Raw genomic sequence first — 12483 nt, 5'->3', positions numbered from 1 at the left:
TGGGGCGCAAGGCAACCGCCCCCATTTCACAAGGGCTCCAAGCTGCGATGCCCGCTGCCCCCACGCAGCTCCGCGACAGCCCCGGCCGCGCGGGGCGATGGCTGCGAGCCACAGCGGTTGCAGCACTACTTCCTTTTACCTGGCCTTGCAAAGGAGTTTCCAGAGTTTGCCTTGCCGACGTCTATCCGGCGGCCGACACACGAGACAGACGGTGTAGGCAGAGCCCAGCAGCCAACTCCTGCTAATTCCAGACGTTTGCCTTAATGAAATAATTAACCTGTTGAAAGGCAGGCTGGGAGCAGCGAGGATACCTTTCTTCATCTCAGCACAGAAAACCAGCCAGGGGAACACACTCTGAATAGCTGCGGACCCCAATTCATCCCCGCACGCTGCTACCGAGCCCGCAGACCCGGCGAGCAAAGCGCGCAGCCCCCCAAACCCGCCGCGGGGTCGCCGGTCCCCAGTCCGCGGGCCGTCCCGGCAGGAGCAGCCCTCGCCACCTCCAGCCCCCTCCGTCCCCACGCTGCCGCTCGCGGCAAGCGAGAAGGTGCAGAAGCCTCTCGCACCGCTGCGCAGCCCGGGCGGCAGGGAGGCCTCCCCCCCTCCAGCCGCTGGCCCAGGAGCTTCTGCCGCAGCCCCGCACCGGCGGACCGGCCCCCCGACGGCTGCTCCCCCTCGGGGCCGCGCCGCCGCGGGCGGCTGCCCGCGGGCACCGCCGCCCCCCAGCCCGCTCCCGGCGCCGGGGAGGGGGGGGGGGGGGCTACCGACGCCTCCGGCCGCCCGGCCCCGCGGCGGGGGCAGAGTCCTGCCGGGCAGCCCCCGCGGGCGGGCGCGGAGGGAGGACGGGGCAGCGAGGGGTCCCCGGCCCGCCCCGCGGGGTCCTCGAAGGAGCGCCCGAGGGGCAGCGCCGCCCGCGGGCGGGACGGCGGCCCCGCGGACACGCGTGGCCCCCGCGACCCCGGCACTCACCCCGCGGCGTCCCTGGGCTGCGCGCCCCGCGCATGGCCGGCGGAGCGGGCTGGGGGCTGCGGGCGCGGCGCGCACGCCGAGCGGCGGAGGCGGGCCGGGCGGAGGGGGTGTGCCGCTGGCGCCGCCGTCGCTTTTTTCCGGGTTAATTACGTCTCCCATCAGCGAAGGCGGCCCCGGATGTGAGTGCGGGGCGCCGGGCGGCTCCGCGGGGCCGGGGGTGTCCCCCCCCGCCCCGCGCACCGGCGGCGGCACCGGGCCCGGCGCGGGCCGCGCCCCCGGGGGGGGCCCCCGCGGCGGAGCGGGGCCGGGGCCCGCCCTCAGCCTGGCGGCCTCGCCGCGGGCTGGGAGAGCCCCTCCGAGAGCCGCCGGCCCGCGCTGGGCTGGGGTCTTCCCGGCACAGCCCCCCCCGCCCCGAGCGAAAACCGCGCAGCACAGCGGCAGCCGCCAGCCAGCCCCTGCGCGGTCCCCGCGGCGGAGAGCCCCGGGCCCGCGGGGACGGCTGCAGCCCCCCAGGGGCGACGGGCTCCCCTGGGACCAGCGACCCTGCCCGGGGCAGGAGCCCGGCCGCGGCCAGCAGCGCCTGCGGCGCTGGCTGAGGTGCCCGGAGTAGCAAGTGGGTTCTGATGCGAGAGACGGCTCCGAGGGCAGGCACGCCTCAGCGCTCCCGCTGGCAGCTGGTCCTCGCGTTGACACGAAGTCCCAGGGCTCCCGAACCGCGTGGGGCACCGCTGCTGCTCTGCCAAACCTTTCCCCACTCCCATGGCCTTCTTGCGGTGCGTCACGTCATCTACAGCAGCACCTGAGCGAACGCAAGCAAGCGGGCGAGAGCAACATGCATCTCGGGTGAAGTGCCCCGGCTTCTGCATCGGCCTCGGAGGGATCCCCACCATTCCGGATGGTGGTTCAGATCCAGGCCCTGTCAGCCCAGCTACGCCTGCCAGTCTTCCCCGAGTGGCAGTTTGTGAGCGCTTACACGTTTTCACAGCAGCCTGAGGATGCACCCGGATCTCTGCCTGGGCACGCGCACAGAGTTGCGGAGCTCAGAGCCAGCACTGCAGGCAGGCTGGAGGGGATGAGCTCCAGTCCGGACCCTACAAAAGCACCGCGGCACTAACAGCGGCGCTGCTGGGAAGGGACAAGCACCTGGTGGCCTTGGCACTCCAGCCTTGCAGGGCGAGAGGGGTAAACCCTGCCGTGTAACACAGCTGTTACCTTGGTGTCCAAATCCTGGGGCACCGCTCCCCAAAATACTGCAGACACCCTCACCGCAGGTGAGGTCTCTGGTGAGCCAGCAGTGAAATCTGTAAGCAGCTCTTCATGTGCCACAGCACCCATGCTCGCACAGCCCTGCGGGTCCTCCTCGCCCGAGAAAGGTGCAGAAAAGAAGCCTGGAGTTAGTAATGGAAGTTCTGAGTGGGCAGTGCAAGTCACTGTCCCCCTTTGTGGTACGGTCTCAGGGTCCTTGTCACCTTCCTGAACCTCCCGCATGGTGCCCAGAGGGAAGCTGCTCCTCATTTTAAAGCCAAGGGCAATCAGGCATGTACAGGGCTTACAGGCGCTGCCTGGTCACCCAAAAAACCTCACGGTTGCATCGATCAGTCATTTGTTAGTCAATCGGCTGAGCCTGCCACCCACACCCGAAAGGTCCCTGCCTGGCTCGGCCCGTTTCGCCACAGAGGGTCAGTGGTGCCCCCAGCGCCCCTTGGGGACCCGCTCTGCAGAGTCCCTGTCTAGAGACTGTCACCAGCTTTGCTCGCATCCGGACAGTGCAAATGCCCCCAACCTCCAGCCCCGTGCCCCTCGCTGCTGGTGTATCGGGGGGCTCTTTCCTTTTCTCATTTTAAGGCAAGACTCCGGTTCCAAGGATCCAGTGCTATGCCTTTGAAGATTTATTTTTTTCCCCGAGCAACTGCACACCATTCAGCGCCTGCTGTACGACGTGTTGTGAAGTAAACACATTGCCTCAACCCCCAGCATTTCCTATGGCCTGGGTCGTTTTTAGAAATAAGGTTTTTTTCCCCTTCCATGTTGCAGAAGATTGCCCAAACGCTGTTACTGAAACCATGTGTGTTCATTTCTGTGTGACTCTGCCCCGGGCCTGTGTCACCGCCCCAGGAGCAGCCGAAACCACAGTCTGTCACAGCAGAGAGTGGCCTCCAGCCCATTGCAGCTACAGCACGCTGGAGCACGGCGGGCGAGGGGAGGGCCCGCTCTCAGCAGGCTTTTAAGCATGTGCTGGAGCGTGGCCTTGAATGGAGATGGGCTGCCCAGTTTGGGTCACAGTTCCTGCAGGAGCATCGCTTGCGAAAGCTGCTGCCAAAGCTCAGGGTGGGTTTGGGGAGTAGGAAACACTCGCTCCCCTCCCACCATGCTGCACAGGACAGCGTGGGCTCCCTGCGGCTGCACCCTCGGAAAGTCCCTGCTTTCTCGCTGGAGCTGCATCTGGCCCCAAAGCACTTTCTCCCAGCGCGGGTGAAACCGATCCTGGCGCTGCCGGCAGCTCCGAGGGTGCACGGGGAGCCTTGATCTCACAGACACCGTGCAAGTGGTGCTTTCCCAGCATTTTGCACAAGAGGGTTTTTCTTTCCCAGAAGTTTCCTGTTGGACCCTGACAGGGCTGTTCCCCCCCCTCTCCTCACTGAAAGCACAGCGTTCAATGCCATTAAATAAATGCACCACCCAGCTTTGCAGTTGCGGCCGCTCCCCTCGCTGCTGCTAGCCCACCATGGCCATGTGTCAGAGGAGCAGCTTCCCTCCCTGCTCTCATCCCTCCACGGTTTCCCTGTTTGGGGGACAGTCCAGCCACACGCCCTGCCAGAAGCTGCAGCCCAAAACACATCATTTAATAATTACATCAGGAGAAAAGAAGCGATGACCTCCCTCCAGATCTCCTGCCAATGCTCCCGGAGAGCCCTGACAGGACCCTGTATAATTGCAAGCCGTAGACCCAGGATGACTCTAGCCTGGAGGCCTGTTTTGCTGTGCACGACTGAGAGCAGGAATTTGGCATTGCCCCTCATGTACCTTTTAAGGGAAGGGTCATCCCTCAGTGCAGCTGGTGCGTTATTCCTTGCACTGCCCACCTCCCCACGCACACAGGCGGCCACGGACCCTAAAGCCCATCCTCGCCCAGCTGCAAGCACGGATGGAGCTGGAGTCTGAAAGTGCCAAGCACTGACTGTAGAGCTTTTGAAGGTGCTTAAGGGAACCAAAACCTGAAGCATGAAAAACCACCAGTTATGGAAATGCAGGCCACAGCAACTGGGTTGTACTTAGAATAATAAATAAAAAGCAAACAAAGAGGAAACGAGGAGGTTGGAAAAGCAACTTTCCTGCCTCAAAGCAGGGCTGGCCGCTCCATTGGGTGAGGACAGGGCCATGTCCAGGCAAGCTCTGCAAGTCTCGGCGGTGGATACCCGCCAGCCTGCTGCAGCGCTTGCCCACTTAAACCCGCGTTTGCGCCTGTGCTGAACAGGCTCCGTGTTAACCACACACACGCTGAGATGTGGGTGTAACAGCAGAGGTGAGATGCAGAGCTTCAGTGCTGGGATTTCAGCACTGCCCCACCCACACCCACCCGCAACCCTCGTCCGTCCCGCGCGTGTCCTCCGTGTCCCACTGCTCGCTGCACCGCCTGCCTCCCGGCATTTCTCGCTGGAGCTCTCTCTAGCCTTGCCCTGCAAACCGCTGTCTTTCCCCCCCCCTCCCCATCCCTGCCTGCTTTGCAAAGACTAAACTGTTCCGTAGAGTATTTTTATACTGGGGCATCTCTTGCAGACCTTGTGACTTGCACCAGAGCCTGGATCTGAAGCAGCTCTGTTTTCTACAGGCACAGTCACACGGCAGCTAGTCACACTGCTGCTCTTCCTTTATTTGGAGAGCCTTTCAGTTCTCCTCCGATATTTTTCAATGCATTTTGCTGCTGTAGCCTGGCTGGGGGTGTGAGCAGCCCCTTGAACTCACAGAGACACCCCATTAGCAGATGTAGGGCTGCGAGGGGATTCCCAGGGATGGGGCACGTCTCTGCCCCAGGGCCTTTGGAGGTCCCACCGGCATCCAGGGTCCCCCACAGGAAAACATCCTTCCTGTACCCCAGGGAAGGAGCAGGGCCCACAGCAGACACAGAATAACCTGCTTTTCGGACATCTCCCCTGTAGTGGCAGCAGCCAAGCATCCCTCTTGGTTGGTGTTAACCCTCACAAGACTCGATATCCATGTTCTCCAGGACTTTTGACCCTCTTATCCTCCAGCATGCACCGAGGTCTCTGTTCCAGTAGCATCCTGCAGCAGGGAGTTCCACGGCTGGATCCGAGCATGCCAAATTATTTCTTCTGTTCACACTGGTTCTTTTCGGTTTCGGTACCTGTTCCCTTTTTTCTTGCATTATGACTAAGGGAAACTCCCAGCAGATTGCTTTGCTGGAGGAGCAGCGGCTGGGCTGTCAGTCAGCAGTTTGCTGGCTTGCCCTGCATGACGTTTCTTGCAGTCAAATTCCCACTCTCCTTTCCACACTCCCGGCCATCCTTCTCCCTCCTCCCTTCAGCATTCCCCTTTCTTTTCTCCTCATTCTTGTTCACTCGTTTTTACCATTCTCCCTCACAAAACAAAGCAGCACCGAGCACTCCTGGGGGGTGTTTCTAGCAGAGCTTTAAGCTGTGCAGACATCAGCCGCCCCAGACCACAGAGCAAGCCCCAAGTCAACGCTCCCCTCTGCAACCCACAGGACTGGCAGGATCCACCCGGGACCTCGCTGCCCCGAGGAGCCCCCGTGCACAGGACAGGCTCAAACCGCTGCTGGGCAGTGAGTGCTGAGCTGCGCGGGGGGAGAGGAGCCCCCCCACGCCTGGCCGATCGCTCCTTGGACGACTTTCCCCCAGATGCTATCGGCCACTGCAGTGAGCAGAGCACTGGTGTTTGCCTGGCTCCGTGCGGACGCTTTCACATTTGTTGAGCATCGTGTATTGAAAATAACTGGGAAAGCGGTTTGCTCGCCTGCTGCCTGGCCCTGGATGCCGCAGTGCCACCAGAGTGCCGTCCGCTCTCCGCAAGCCTCGGGAGCTTTGTCCTTATCCCAACATGCAGCTGAGTTTCCCACGGGGCAGCTCAGCAGCTCCGCCGGAGTCCCCGGCGTCCTGCAGCCTCCCCAGCCACCCCACACATTTCATCTCCTCCTTACGCCAACCAGGATGGCTTTTCTTGTCCTTAGCCTACAAAACCTCCTGGGCCGGGCCCCATCCCTGCACTAGACCAGCCCCAGGGGGTCTCTGGGCTGCAGGAGGACGTCTACATCTAATCACACTTTAGCAGGTAGTAACCATGGGCACCTGCAGGACACACCCCGTCATGAGGGGTTCAAAGGGAAAGCCTGGTGCAAAGAGGAAAAGTGAGATCTCCCGGAGGTGGCAGCGACAGCCAGAGGATGAATTAGTCACCCGAAAGTTTGACCTCTCTGCGATTCATACATGCAGCGCTGCTCGTCTGTGGGCAAACCCACCCCACCGTGCAGCGTGTCTGGGGCTCGCTGCAGAGGCGAGGGGGTCCCGATGGATGGTTTCCTCCAGCCGAGCAGCGCAAAGAGCTGCACTGAACAGGCTCAGCCGGTATTTCACACCAAATAGTCCGTCCAGGCCCATATCTTTGCAGCCACAGGAGGAGAGAAACCACTCCCCACAGCCGCGAATATCAAGCACAAAGCAGCCCAAAAACATCTCTGTTGGGGCAGCGTGCTGGGAGGGGGGCTCTGCCCCAGGCCCCCCGGACTCTGCCTGGCAAAGCCTCCCAGAGTGGCTGTGCTCAGATGAGCGCACATTCCCATAGGGAGCACCGGGAAGCCAAATCAGTCTGGTTCGGGCCATTCTCTCGCGAGGTTATGGTTTTCCTCTAAATGAGAAGCAGTGGCTGGGAACGCGGTTTTCAACTGCAGCGTTTATTTGACTGATGGCAGCTCGGCCGCTCGCGCGCTTTAAGCAAGAGCAAACCCGCCGGCCGCCGACCTGCGCGCGTCCCTAGGCTATTGCAGCAAGCAGCTACGCCGGGCCGGCCGCCCCTCGCCCGGGACCCTCACAGCCAGCTCAGCAGCAGCTTCCCCGCCAGCGCGGCGGCCAGCAGGCTGGGGAGGTGCAGCGGCGTGGCCCCCCCGCCGTTCCTGGAGCCCCGCGGCGGCCCGTTGCAGTCGTCGCTGAAGCAGCATTGCAGGGTGGCCCCGCCGGAGCCGCCGCGTCGCGCCTGGTCGCAGAAGGACTTGTAGGAGCAAGACTTAATGACGCTGTCTGCAAGGAAAGGCACACGCAACATGGGGGGGTCAGGCACTCCTGGGCATCAGGGGCTTCACTCCTCCCCTGCTAAGCTGGGGGAGGAAAGAGAGAAAGCAGAGCCATGTCCCAGCACGTTGCATTACAGATGTGGAATACAAGGGTGTCCCTCCTGCACATGGGACTGCCGGGAGAGCCGAGCAGCAGTCCAGTGGCCAAGGGATGTCCCCGTGGTCACACCACTCCAAGTCACCACAGAGCACATCGCACAGCCCCGCTGTGAACTAGTGACCACATATTTATAGCTACATGTGAAAATACGTCTGGCCCAGGCGATGGAGTGAACCTGGTGGGGGGCGGTTGGTTTCGGGCACTCTCTCTGCCTTGCCGGCCGTGCTGCTGCCCTGCAGCCGCGCGGTTGCGCTGAGGGTGGCGAAGCATTTCTGGAGGATGGGAGTAGCATGCCTCAAAGAAGGACTTTCCTTATGCCAGGAAAGGGCTGTGAGTTTTCTCAGACCAAAAGCATGTTTCTGAGGACTGAAAACTTGGAAATAAACCAGGTGGCTCATCCCTGCTTCACGGGGACAAGAGGAAGCCACCTCCTGGTCTGCCCCACCAGGTCCTCTGCTTCTCCTCGCCCTCTGGTCCCTCCAGCCCCTCCGGTCCCCACCCCAGCACCCCCGGTCCCTCCAGCCAAGGAACTTACTTGGCGCAGTGATCGTGGAGCAGGCGTCGGCGTACTGGGGGCAGCTGTGGGAGCCCTGCTTGTTGCAGTCGTTCTCATTGGACGCAACGCATTTGTGGCATTTCAGCGCTTTACCTGCGCAAAGATGGGGAGGAGGGGGAGTGAGCACAGTGGCAACACGCTGTCCCGGAGCCCCACGCGCCGTTTGCAGTCTATGGGTCTCCACGGCCGCTGGTGACCCCCAGCACAGAGGCAGGGAGTCACGGGCGAGGGTTAGCACCGGTCAGAGCCGAGCAGCTTTGCCAGCTGGGAATCGGCAAGGCCTCGGCACGCAGCAGGCTTCGGGATGGGGGTCTCTCCTGTCCATGAAATCCATGCAAAACTCTTCCAAGTGTGACTCAAAACGAGGAGAGCTAAACTGGCTCTTCCAAGTCCTTGCTCTGCAAAAACTTCCTGCAACTGAGATCCTGAAATTCCCTTTACAGTAAAAATAGGTAGACATAATATTTAAAAAAGCACCCTAGATCTTTGTCTTCTTTTGCCAAATTTCATTTTAATGAGCATTTTGGGGGAGAAGGGAGGATTCATCTAACCTGTGGCAGCAGGTTTTGTGCATTTGTGTGTCTTTAAACCACAGCAGCTCCCCGTGCAACATTTTGCACAGAAAGCGTACCCCAAAGGCACTGCCCAGGGGGCCACTGCAGTGACAGGCAGCAAAGTGCAGGGCAGGCATGTGTGTCAAGAGGGACGAGTCATCTCCAAATTGCCCTCAAAGGATGCCACAGGCACGTCAAATAATAACCAGCCCCTCGCCTCCACCAGTACCCCGTGCGTCAAAGCTGATAATAGGTGTAAGAGCTGTTTGACCCTTTAGGAGAGGAAAATGTGCAACTGCCAGAGGTTCCTGCTCAGTTTAGGAACCAGCTGAGCAAATGTGAAAGCGTTGGTATCATTTTATGACAGTAAGAGACTTTAAATAACAGCGCTGTTTTAAATATCTGCAGACGAAGCACCCCCCCAAAAAATACCCCCAAACCTGAAGATCCTGCTCCTGCCTGAAATGACGAATATGTGATTTGATGGTGATGGTTAAGTTACCACTGATGTTGGGACTAAAATTTCTATCTGCTTTGCTGGCTGAGCAGAGCCCTCTCGTGGCAAGCGGGGCCCAGCTCCTGGTCAGCAGGGTGGGTCTTGCAGGAGGCCAGAGCTCCCACCTTCATCTCATGGGAAGGGAGAAAACCGACATCTCGGCGAAACTGGGATTTCATGGGGCCAAATGCCAGTAAACGCCTGCCATTAACCCACACTGAGCCCAGCTTCCACAGCGGGATTGCTTGTCTCGTGCTTCGCCTTGGTGGTTCTTTGCAGCACGGTACAACCTTTCATTTACCATCAGCTAAAAACAGTTTGTGGTTCATTTTCTCCTTGTGCAAAGATCCTGAAACCGTCCCGACCTGACCACGCTTCATGGCATCGCTCGGAGCACCACGACCACCTTCCTGCCTTTTAAGACTGCTTTTTGTGATTCTGCCTTTGAGGAACCAAGTTTTAGTTGGGAAACACCACTCTAGTGACGAGAAACTGCTTTTTTTTGGCTGAGGTTACCTCCTCGGCTCCATCAGAGACAGGGACCGGGAGGCTCAGCGGTCCCTCTTGGGCACCGCACGCCTGTGCTTTGTGCAAGCAGCAGAGGAGAGGGCAAGGGGCAGGGTGCTCCTAGGAGGAGAAAGCCACTGTCCCCCCAAAACACCATTTTCCTGCAGGGAGGGGAGCAGCGTCGGGCAGGGGCACAACGGGCACACGCAAGCCTGCGGGCAGGGGGCTGGGAGAGGGGCAGCCAGCAAGCAGAAAAGCAGCTACAGCGATTTATCCTGCCTAGCACTGCCTTGAGCTACGGGACACTTACTTTCTCCAGCCAGGGATGTGACGATGGCCAGGGCCAGGAGGGTCTTCAGGGTGGACATTTTCAGCAGTGTGCAGCACGGGGCGCGTAGCCGCTGTTTTGTCTTAAGGTCTTACAGCTAATCTGCTTGGGTGATTGGATCACTGGGCTGGGGATAACACACTTACTGCAGCCCCGGACTAATGCCATCTCAGCAGGGGAGGACAGGACGCAGCTCCCCAAGGGCACGGGCCAGTCCGGGGCAAGTGAGCAGGGCAGGGCACTGGCCCAGTGCCGCTGGAGGCGGCCAGACCTGCCCACGCTCACCAGGCTGGGCTCTGCTCCATGTCCCGCCGGTGCCTGCTTTGGGAACCCTCACCATCTCCAGACACGTTACCGTGGTTGGCCTTCAAAAATCTTGTCCAAGCCCATCTCCTCCATCCAGAGAATAACCCCTTTCTTGCCATTTGCAGCAGTCAAGTTGGGGAAGAACCCTCCAAAGTTTCCAACCCACCAAAAGAGAAGTGCAGGAGAACAACCGAAAACCCGTACTGGGCTGGGAGCCCAGCGGAGCCGTCCCTGAGCTCACCTACTCCCCAACCCTCAGCTGGGCAGGGCGGTCTCCATCCTTACAGAGGGATTTACCCAAGGCCACAAAAGGTATCAGGGTCAGTGCGGGGATTAAGCCAAGTCCCACTGCCCAACGTCCCCCCGCTGCCCTCGGCTCTTCCTGGCCGAGCTCACCGGCGGCTGCACCACGGTTCAGCAGAATCTGCCGGGAACATCACTGCAGCGTGGTAGGAGTCAACAGGGCATCAAAGTCAGGTCCGAATTTCATAGTTTATGAACATGGATTGCAGGAACAGATGATAACCATGCTTATTTGAAACCAATCACATTATCAACCACATTAATAAAACCGTGGCAGAACATGGCCCTTCCTGGAAGATAAAGCCAGCTTCTCCAAAAACCCTTCACCAACCTTACAAACACCAAGAAAGTTTTCAAGAGTGATAAACACAATTTTTATTCAGGCAATGAAACATGGAAAAAAAATATATTAGTAATCATTATAATAATCTCATTTGTGTGAGTATAACTCTTACAAATATTTACCTGACATATAAAAGGGAAATTATTGTACATATAAAATTGGCGGTGATGGCAGTTACATACATGGTACGAAGCGATCGGGGTAGTAGTCAATGCAGAGAAAGTTCCTGCCTCTGGTGGGGGGCACGCTGGAGGGATGGGGGGGAGCGATTTGCAGGCAGGGTGGTCGCTCATTGGCACTTCATTGTAGACAGAGATCTGCTGGCAAATGCACACTTGCAAACAGCAACACTAGCGGCTTACGGGCAGGCACCCGCCACCGTCAGAAAGGGATATTTAAATTCTACTGCAAGAAAAAGATGACAAACACAACCGGGCTGTGACCCCGACGCACAGGTATCTGCAGAATTTCCCTGCGCTGGTGACACACCTTGGCTGGAACAGCGGGGCGGCGTTTGAATGCCCGTCTCTTCGCAAGACGCGTGAGGGGAGTCGCTGTGCAGCCCTCCTGCCACCGGCTCCCACTCTGCCCCCGTGCCATCGGTTAGCAAGCACCGGCGTCGCACCTCTGCAGCCTTGCCAAGTGGGAGCTCCGGGGCTGAGCCAGCCCTGGCCACAGCATTGCTGCCAGCTCTGCACGTCGGAAAGCGGCACGCGAGATGCAACAGTCCTGCCGGTTTACAAAGACACGCCTTCTATTATATATAACCATTATATATATATTTTTTTATATATGTCACTATAACCATATTATAGTTAATCAATCATTCCTTAGGAATCTTCTTTGCCCAGACTGGAAGTGCATGCTGACAGGCACAGGAATGCAACAGCACTGGGGTGAGAGAGGCAGCGAAAGTGGGACCGGGAGACGCCAGGAGCAGAGCCAGGGAGGATACTGCCAGAGCGGATTATTGCCATGGGAGCCGCTCTCCGCAGGCAGCCTGGCCTTCCAGGCAGCTCCTCTCTGCCGAAGAGGGAAGGCTGCAGCACTGACTGCGGTGTATGCAGGCTGGGACTCTGGGTCAGTGCTGAGCGCAATGAAATGAAAACTTCTGCAATTATCTGCCACCTCCGGGGCCAGCACAACGCCCCTGAAGAGAGACCAAGCTCAGACAGGCTCAGGTCGGGCTCCCAGCGAGCCCAACACCCCAAGCCAGTCGCTGTGCTCGGAGCTGAGCCCCTGAACGAGCAAACCTGGCCCAGGCTGGCCGCAGCAAAGACAGAAACCGAATTTCATCCCTTCAGGTAGAGCGGGAAGTGAACGATTGCACAGACGGACTGGGGCATTTATACCTCCTGTAAAGGCAGCACTCTGGGCACTGTGCCCCCCTGCACAGCACGAGGCTGAGGGCTGCTGTGACCTGCGGTCCCTCCCGGGGACCTGCCTCCTGCGCTTCGGCTCCATCAGCCTCGTGCCAGCACCTCGACCACTGCTACCAATGTGACAGCGAGCCTGTGTGCCAAACCAGAAACTAGCCCCAAATCAACTGTTCAGCTCTGAGAGCTCGTGCCACGCTGCTCTTTGAACTCTGAACCCCTTCGATTTCTGAAGAGTTGCAAAGGGAAAAACCCAACTCGCTAAGAAATCCCTCCGTCTCAAGGGTTTTAATTTACCGGTACAGACCCCCAGAAGGTCCGAA

Source organism: Gavia stellata, chromosome 31 (assembly GCF_030936135.1).
Source record: "Gavia stellata isolate bGavSte3 chromosome 31, bGavSte3.hap2, whole genome shotgun sequence".
NCBI lineage: Eukaryota > Metazoa > Chordata > Aves > Gaviiformes > Gaviidae > Gavia > Gavia stellata.
Note: the sequence above shows the minus strand (reverse complement) of the source record.